Here is a 9340-nt window from a genome sequence, read left to right as displayed (position 1 = left end):
CAAATCTCAGCCCATACAATGAGGTGTCATAACTAAATGTGGTTGATTTATAATGAGTAGCCCTGAGAGCTAAACCACTACACTCAATCTACGCCTGGTCGTTCCTGCCTTCAGTCATGACGTGAGACCCTCAGACAGCACAGCCTCAGCATCTGATAACCATCACCCGTTGAATACCAAGTGCCTAAATGTAATTTCTGCCGGAAATTATGGAGCTGATGAGCAGAAGATATGGTATTATAAATGGAAGTACAAAAACCAGCCAGAGATTTTCTGTCACAGTTTAATTATTGTCTTTAAAAGAAAAAAAAAGTGCTCATAGCAGCACAGCCCCCTGTTGTGGAATTACGGAAAACTGTCTCACCCTCCAATTAGGCAAATATTCTGACCCAGATATGATAGAGTGGATCTGGAAATAGTAGATGATGTACTGTAGAGGCAGCTTGTCTCCGAGGGCTATCTTATCAGTGTGTGCAGATTCCCAATAGAGGCAACCCACTATCGTCTCTCTCTATTTCCTCCCCAGACAGATCACTACTAAGCTGTGCCGCCTTCTGAATTCCAACCTCCAAAGTCCAAGAAAGCATTGAGAGGATCTGGCTGAAAACAATCATCTGTGGTTCCCAATGTTTTTGTAAATTAAATACTGTTGAAATGTTGAAATCCTTGAAAGCTGTGAGTAAAATTAATATGTTAAAGCTGCATATCTGGAGTTTCTGAGAGGAAGTCTTGATGTCCCGCCCTCAACAGCTCCAGTTCCTCCCCCTGCCTCTACCAGTCTACTACAAGCCACACCTCTTCTGCACGTGCATCGCGGAACATAACAAGGTCGCATTGGGTCACATTGATATAGGTCTATGGGTCAGGTAAGAGCCAAAATCATATTTACCTGTTTGCTGTTGTGACGCGTGGCCTTATTTCCGTGCACAGTTCTGCATTCACTTTGATTGACAGTCTCAAAAACACAAAGTCAAAGTGTATTGGCTGGGAGCAGTCGGCGATCGTTTCCATTTGTGTAGGGGTCTATAGGACAAAGGCGGGATTTATATACACTAATGTTTATGAATGACCACCGGCAGTAGACAACAGTAGACTAGTTAGGTATTTTTATGAATTTCAAAAGAATCATACATAAACAGATTTCTCAGAAACTCCTGATACCAGAGGGCATGGCCAGAAAGACCTCATAAGGACGCACCAAAGTGATCAGCAGATGTTTCTGAGGAAGACTGACAGTTGACAGTCAAAACATGTCAGGAGATCAAAGTAAATTTCCTGAAAAAAGTTGTCTGAATAAATAAAACCTTAACATATTTATTTATAATGAACTTGCTGGAGTTATTACTTAGAAGTCATGGACAATACTGTGTCCAAGCATTTTGCCACCTGGAGAAGATGGAAAAAACACAACACGCTACAAGAATTACCTGAGATTCAGGCGCCATCCACATGGAGACGTGTTTAAACGGTGAAGTTAGTTTTTTATTGTTCACACCTTGCGTCCACACGGCACCAAGGTTTTGGAAGCTGAATACAATAACTTCTGAAAAACCACCACAGTAACAATGGCAACAAAGCAGAAGGTCTACCTCGTCATCGGTCCACAAGCAAATCTCCCGTCTTGTCTTTGTCTCCATCTCTTTCCTCTTTTCTTTTGTATGTCCTGTTTTTTGTTGCACAAGTTTTATACACTTCTTCTTCTTCTTCTTCTTCTTCTTCTTCTTCTTCTTCTTCTTCTTCTTCTTCTTCTTCTTCTTCTTCTTCTTCTTCAGTATCTACGGCATAGTGTTTGCCACAAGGCGTATTACTGCCCTCCACTCTTTATTTTAATGACTGAATTCTCCCATACATTCCAATGTCATGCAGGAATTGCAGGACAGTATTAGAGATCATCTGGTGGTTCTCAGTGTGACCAAAGAAAGAAACAATAGAAAAACCTCCACTCCTAATCAAGACATGCTTGCAAATAGATGCTGCCTTTCTCTCTGTGTCTTCTTCCCTGTCTCGGTGTATTTCTGTGGCAGGGTTACAGGCCTGGTATGTTTACTATAGCGGTATCCGCCACACATAGTTACCCATTTTAGGGGAGAGCGTTTTTGTGTGGACGGGGCCTCAACTTCTAATGTAGAGAAGAGGGTATCACTCAAAGAATCCATCAAGATAAGGAAGTGGAGCTATAACATCAACAGGGATAAGGGAACATTTTCACTCTCCAACACTTGGGACTCTCTTGTCCAGAGACCATCAGGTGAAAGGGGGCGTTGCCACCCTGACAGAGCTGTCAAGTTGACCACGACCCAGGAATAACTCATAAGGACACATCAAAGCAATCAGCAGACGCCTCTGGGAAAGACTGACAGCGAGATAGTCGAAACATGTCAGGGGTTCAAAGTAAATTTCTTGAAAAAAATGTTCTGAATAAATTAAACCTGAACATATTGATTTAAAAAAGAGGACAACATGAACTTGATGAAATTATGTGAGTAAAGTTGTTACATGTTCAATCAACATATTTAACTTTTGCAACAGGAAGAAAAAGTTCTTGTTTTTTTTTATCCCAGGCTTTAACCTTGAAAGTGATGACGACGGGTTGTTCTCTGCAGTATTGATCTTGTCAGAGATGCAGATCACATTTCTAAGGAGTGGCTGTTTGGATAAGGGCTGATAAGTGTGACTGTCGGCTGACATTGGTGCCCTAGACCAAAGCTGAACTCATTAAACTAATGAAGGTGTGTGTGTGGGCTGGGGTGTGAAATGGTGGAGGTGAGGGTGGAAGGAGGTGGTGAAGAGAAGCAAGGAAAACAGACTGACCTTTTCCAACACAGAGGAAACTCCATGTTCGCTGTGTCAGCAGTATATGGAAAGCTTGAGAATTTTGCCTAAGGGCAGCTACTGTATGTGTGTGTGGAATCATCAAGCTATAAATGATAAATGAGATTAGCACCTGGGCCAAAAAGTAGTAATTTATCATCTTCCTACTGCACTCTCTGAGTCTATATTACCTTAACCCTACATTTTATCAAATGTTGTGTGTTTAAGTGTTGCAGAGCAGAGGTTCTCAAACATTTCAGATGCAGGGACTCCTTACAGCGCAGAAAATATTTCAAGGATACCATCGTTATCCTCACGTCAATAAAATACAATTTACTGCCGTTTGTAGCACTACAGTAGTTCCTCGTTTATCGTGGGGGTTACGTTCTAAAAATAACCCGCAATAGGCAAAACTTCCGCATTAAAACTCAGCTTTTATAGGAGGGGCGGGGCCAACCGTGAAAGTTGGTGACACTCGATGGTCACGATAATCCATCTCAGCCAATAGCCGGCGTTCAACCCCAAGAGGGCAATGGCTCTGACATTTTACAACTAAATACGCTAAATTAAAATAATTTTATTAAAATGTAAAAAGTTGGACTAGGATCAATCAACAGTAGGAATGTGCAATATTTTATCGTTTATGATTTATCGTCAAAAATATTCTCACTGGTAACAATATGTCATCCCACAATATAAACGATAAATTCCCATGTCGGAAATTAGCGAGGGCCACGGACCATTTGTCTTTCAATTTAGCCAAGAATGCCCATAAAAACCTTGTTCCACAGGCCAAAACTACCCCTGTATGTTGTCAACTTATTATTCTCCGGAGCAAAACGCTGTATACGGGTGCTCCACAGTAAAGCCTCGGTGGCTGCGGTGTGCACCACGCCTCCCGCCCCCAGCTCTCACATCCACAGACGGCGGTGCTCTTCTCAGCTACCTGAAGCTGCCATCCAACAAAGTGAACTGATTCCACAAACACGGGGACAGAGATGAACCCGTAGCAACGAATATGAACTGGAAACTCAACTAAAGCTAACTATGCTAAACTAACCCACAGACACACAGACTGGGCTAAGAGCTAATGCTAACCACTCCATAGGAGTAGGCCAAATAAAAAGAACACGTCTAACTGTCATAAAGCCACAGAGAGCCATTGACTTGTTTATGGTCAGATTTAACACTTGTATGGAAGAATAAAAGCTAAACATGTCACACGTTGTGTAAAATAAATGTTAGCATAATATTAATGTCACTATTCATTCGTCCAAACTTGTGAAACGCAATATTTTTTAATTATATTTCACGTGTTCACAGACAAAGCTGGTCCCATTAAACTAATGTAACTATTTAGATTATTACACCTAAATATACTGAATGATTAAATCATCAGCTTGATCTGGTTTAATTATAGGAAATCAGAGAGTTATTTATTAACCATAACTTTATGTAACTCATAAGATGAATGAAACAAGATTCAGCAACAGTAAAAACACTGATGGAGTTATTTGTGTTTTTTTTTTTTAGAAAATAATTTCATTTTAAGTGAGGAATAACATTAATTTCGTACAATAACACTAATAGAGTGATCCACATGCACTGATTTTCAATGTGTTGATGTATTCAAATGTATTTGTGTTTTAAGGAACCTGTTTACACTTTAAGTTGGGAATTGTTTAATTTAATTATAGTTTTCTATTTATCGTGATGTTTAGCGTTATCGTGATAAATACCAGAAATTATCGGGATAATTTTTCTTGGTCCATATCGCCCATCCCTAATCAACAGCACTACTTAAAACCCAAATAAATAAGTATTTAGTAGAAAAAAGTGGGTTTGAGATTTAGCTACTCTTTAAAAAATACCTGTACTAGTCTTTTAACGTATGTGTTTAATGTATTACCGATACAACTGTACATATTGTATATTGTCGTTGTTGTGTCTTTATAATTGATATATTCTACATTGCCCGAAACATTTACAAACACAAAACATGACAGAGGGAATAGTAATGTCAATTCTCTACATGTCTTGTATATATAGTGAAATTAACAGTAAAGCTGACTTTGATTGTGATAAACAAAATATGTACATTTTTTTTTTTTTGCGCAATTGTATATCCATTGAGACAGCCATTCACTTCAAATAGTAATACAGCAGTGTGTCATCTTCATATACTGTACATGATGTAAAGTATGTTTGTTTTATTGGTGCATTGGTCCCAATATGTAGTCATACACTTTTGTAGTGATTCAACATAAATAACAGTAGGTTTTTTTTTTCGTTGTTTTGAAAAAGTTATTTCACGGACCCCAAAGCTATGGCACATCCTCGGACCCCAGTTTTAGAACCACTGTTCTATAGAAAGTAATTAGTATATTCATGTAATGCTTTAGATTAATTATTACCCGTATTTGACAGCGAAAACGAATGTGACATTTGGAAACATGTCCATAATATGTAGGACAGATAATCAAGTTGCAAAGTGTGCTCAGTTCTGCAAATTTAATGATACATTGAATTGCACTCTCTGACACACATGCGAAGATGACAATAAAACACGTGATTATTAATAAATGAACGAAATGTGCTTTGAATACATTTTGTATGAGAATGTACTGTAATGTCAGCGGCATCAATAACATCAAATTACTGTGACGCCTAACAACAGTCAAATTAAGCATATTAAGGCCGTACACATAATAAACTATATATAAAATACCTGTGCATGATTGATAAACACACAACACAGTCCCTCGAGCTGTATTTTGAATTGAGTGAGGCTCTTGGAGGCTATAAACTCCAGATAAAAGGCTCCCGAGGGGATAGACTGTCTGTCCTTGCATGGGAAATTGCATTCGCAGAGGGAGGACACTGACGTTCTTTGTGCAGTGGAACACGCAGCTCAAAAAACTGCAGGAGAAGGAGAAACAAGGGTTAATAAAAACCACCCACAGGTGATTAATTGGTGACGCAGCAACAAAACTGCGTTTTACAAGTCATTTTATTAAAACAAGCCATTACTGCAACGCTGAACACCAGACCACAAAAGGTATGTGCACTAATAAGTTAATATAACTCTAAAAATCACAAAAGTGATCATTATGCAAAGACTGGTAGAGACAAAAAGTCTTAAAGTAGCCTGTTATTTAATAAATGGAGTGTTGTCATTCAGTTTAAATTATCAATCAATAGGAAAGTACATTATAGTTTAGTCACAAGAGTGAGTTTGTTGTTAGGCAAGTTTTTAAATCATGAGGATTGTTTGATGTTTCCTATGAGAGACATTAAACTAAATATGTTTTTCAATGCTAAAGTTAGTTTTGGTTGTAGTGATTGCAATGTTCTGCTAATGGGATATAGCAATGTTTGTGGTACTGAAATAATTAGGGCATAGCTACATTGTGATTTATTTGACCAGGAATCGGAACAAAAACAAGTTGTACAAGGGCTTAACAACACTGTAATGTGTTAATAAGTACATGTAACACTTTGTATACATATCTAATAGCCTAATTATAAACTCCAATCTGAATTTAAAGCTATTATGGAGCATGATTCTTAAATCACATGCTGTGCCCAGCTTTCCTCTTAATGTAAACTGGGATAGTGATGCGATCAAGGAGGCACAGATGACTCATGACTTAACCCTCCTATTATCTTTGGGGTCATTTTGACCTCATTCAATGTTTATCATTCAAAAAACAGCAGTTGACTTTATTTTTTTTTCTTCTAATTCATATTTCATGTCTTTTGATGGGTACAATTGACTGAACATTCAATTATCATGATGATATTTTTTTGTTGTGCTGAACAGATGTTTCACACGTTAGTGTTCCTCTGGGGTCAATTTGACCCCAAGCTGTTTTATCTGTGTAAAACGTGTCTGTCTGTGTGTGTGTGACCCATGTGTGACCTTATACATTCCCACACCTGCAGGTGCAGAATTGATACTTTTGAGTTGATTTAAGAAGATTTGGATGAAATATTTTCAAGACACAATTACTCTAAAACTGAAAGTTTGACCTGATGGTGACGCTGCAGGAAAGGTCATCTCATCACCACAACCAGTAGGGTTCATACTCTGGTGGTCATTCATGTTGTCAGTAAGATTTGGATAAAAACTATTCAAGATAAATTCATTCTAATTCAAAAGTTTGTCCCGATGGTGGCGCTAGAGAACAGGCCATGGTTTCAATATTAAAGGGTTATTTATGTATTCAACAAATAAACAAAGTGTCTGACGCAAAAACTTGGTCAACAATTTTCTGAAAATCATTTTCTGGAGGCAAATATCCATGTCGGAAATAAACTGAATAAATAAATATCCCTGGGGTCAGATTGACCCCAAGGGTAAACAGTAATATTTGAGGATTATAGGAGGGTTACATAATTAAGGTATTACAACCCCAAAGCATTTTCCAAACAATTGTCTCCCAGTAAACCTTTTGCCTCAGCTCACCATATTATGTACCATTATTTAGAGTTGCGTGGTGCTTTATATGAGTCATTATATTGATGCCAAGCACAAATGAATAAACAATTCGCAAAAGAGAAATCCCATTACCTGCTGTGGTTTAAGATATGAAGTGGCTTTACAATGAGAGAAAATGTAAGGAGCTTTGGGTTTGATTTGACTTAAGGTGCTGCTGCCCCACTGACATCCAACTGCAGCATCTGTAAAAGTATAAAATAAAAAAATAAAAAAACAACATCAGAGAGATTAAAGGAATTTTAATCTGTTAGTATTAAGGCCATAATTTATCACATTGAGTTTCTTATCAGAAAGGGACAGATTCTATATTCGGGACCACCACAAAAGCAAAAAACATCCAGTTGGTACTGAAGTGCCCTTGATGGAAACATGGCACTGCTCCACATCATTGATGCTGCATCAGGTGGCCAGCTGTGGGTTCACAGGTAAGTTCCATTCCAATTTATTTATAAAACATGTTTAAACACAAACAAGGTTTGACAAAAGTGCTGTACAATAAAAGATAAAATATATACAAGAAATACAACATTGAACATTTAAGGACAATATCAGTTAAAAATGACATTGACTCACTCGGTGTTAAAAATCATAGCAAGCAAATGTTCACAATGCTAAAAATAGAGAGACAAAACAACAACACGGTTGATAAAATATGACATAACAGTGTTTGGTTGGGTTTTTTTTTTTTCCAGATGCACCTTTTAATGTGGAAAACAGTTTGATGCCCAGTCAAACACTGGATTGGTGTCAATTGTATTGTATTGGAAGTGCAGAAGGATGCATAATTCATTTAAGTACCGAAACATCAAATTTTAGCTCTTCCCAATTGATCCTCCTGTCAATAAAGTGGATTGAATTACCAGTTTAACCTCGTCATCGATAAACCTACAGGAGACAAAGCAGTTCCGTAGAGCAAACTGAGTTATATTTGCTATTTGAAAAGTGATTGAATGCCCCATTGTCATCTTTTGACAGTAATATCCATGGGTGTGCTCAAATTTGCGCTAACATCCTGTAAATGATCAAGCTGTGTTAGTTTTGAAAATCCTCTAACACAAAAAGAACTGGCTTCTAACGTCATTAATCAACTACGCAACAAACTGTCAACTGAGGTTAGATACAGTGATGTGGTTGGGCAAAACACTGCGTTTGTCAAGTGTATTTCTCTATGACGCGTCTTCATTCTGTTCTAAAATCATGACTAGCTGACATGTTAATAGAAAATAAGAAGCACTATTTATTTTATTTCTTTTCACACCTTTAAGTGTTTGGAATATAACGGAATGTCAGAAAGAACGTCGTCGTTTGAAAGTAGGAATAATGTTAGCATGTTTTCAGCACTCCTGCAGTGTTTATTTTCCAGAGAAAGCGTTATTGCTGAAAAAAGTGATTTCACCTGGTGAACTGGTAGTAAGTCAAAGTGAACACTGATACAATGTGAGGAAATGTTTTAGAACTAAAGGTTAGTGAAGAGCAGCTGTGGTGTTTTAACCCCAAAAAATAATGTAAAGTGGGGCAAATTTGATTCTTAGGGAATCCCATCCATCCATCCGTCCCTCCATCCATCCATCCATCCATCCATCCATCCATCTATATTTTTCAATATATAGGTTAGTTACCTCAACAGCTGTTGCTAAACTACCCATAATTAACCACGTTAACATTGTTTACGTTGTCTTTTTTTTTAATATATTTTTTACATCGTCAATCGGTGAAGGACATTATAAATGTAGATCCTTAAATGATTTCTGTAAAAATGACACCAATTGTAACAGCCTTTTCTGGACATCACTCAACATGTTGGTTTTTCTAACAAGTCTCAAAGGTACAAAAATGACATGACAGTAATTCATTTTGATTATCATAATGCCTCGTCTCTGCTAACATCTTAAGCATCAGCCACTTTTCTCCAAAGATCACGTACCCAGAACAAATAATGCTTTTCTATTCCAACTCTTTTTTTATTGACATTTCCAATCAAATACAAGAACAAGTCCAAATAGGATTGGCACAGTTCTGAAGTTTGAT

Source organism: Gouania willdenowi, chromosome 13 (assembly GCF_900634775.1).
Source record: "Gouania willdenowi chromosome 13, fGouWil2.1, whole genome shotgun sequence".
Taxonomy (NCBI): Eukaryota; Metazoa; Chordata; class Actinopteri; order Blenniiformes; family Gobiesocidae; genus Gouania; species Gouania willdenowi.
The sequence above is the reverse complement of the archived record's forward strand: the minus strand, read 5'-3'. Positions refer to the sequence as shown.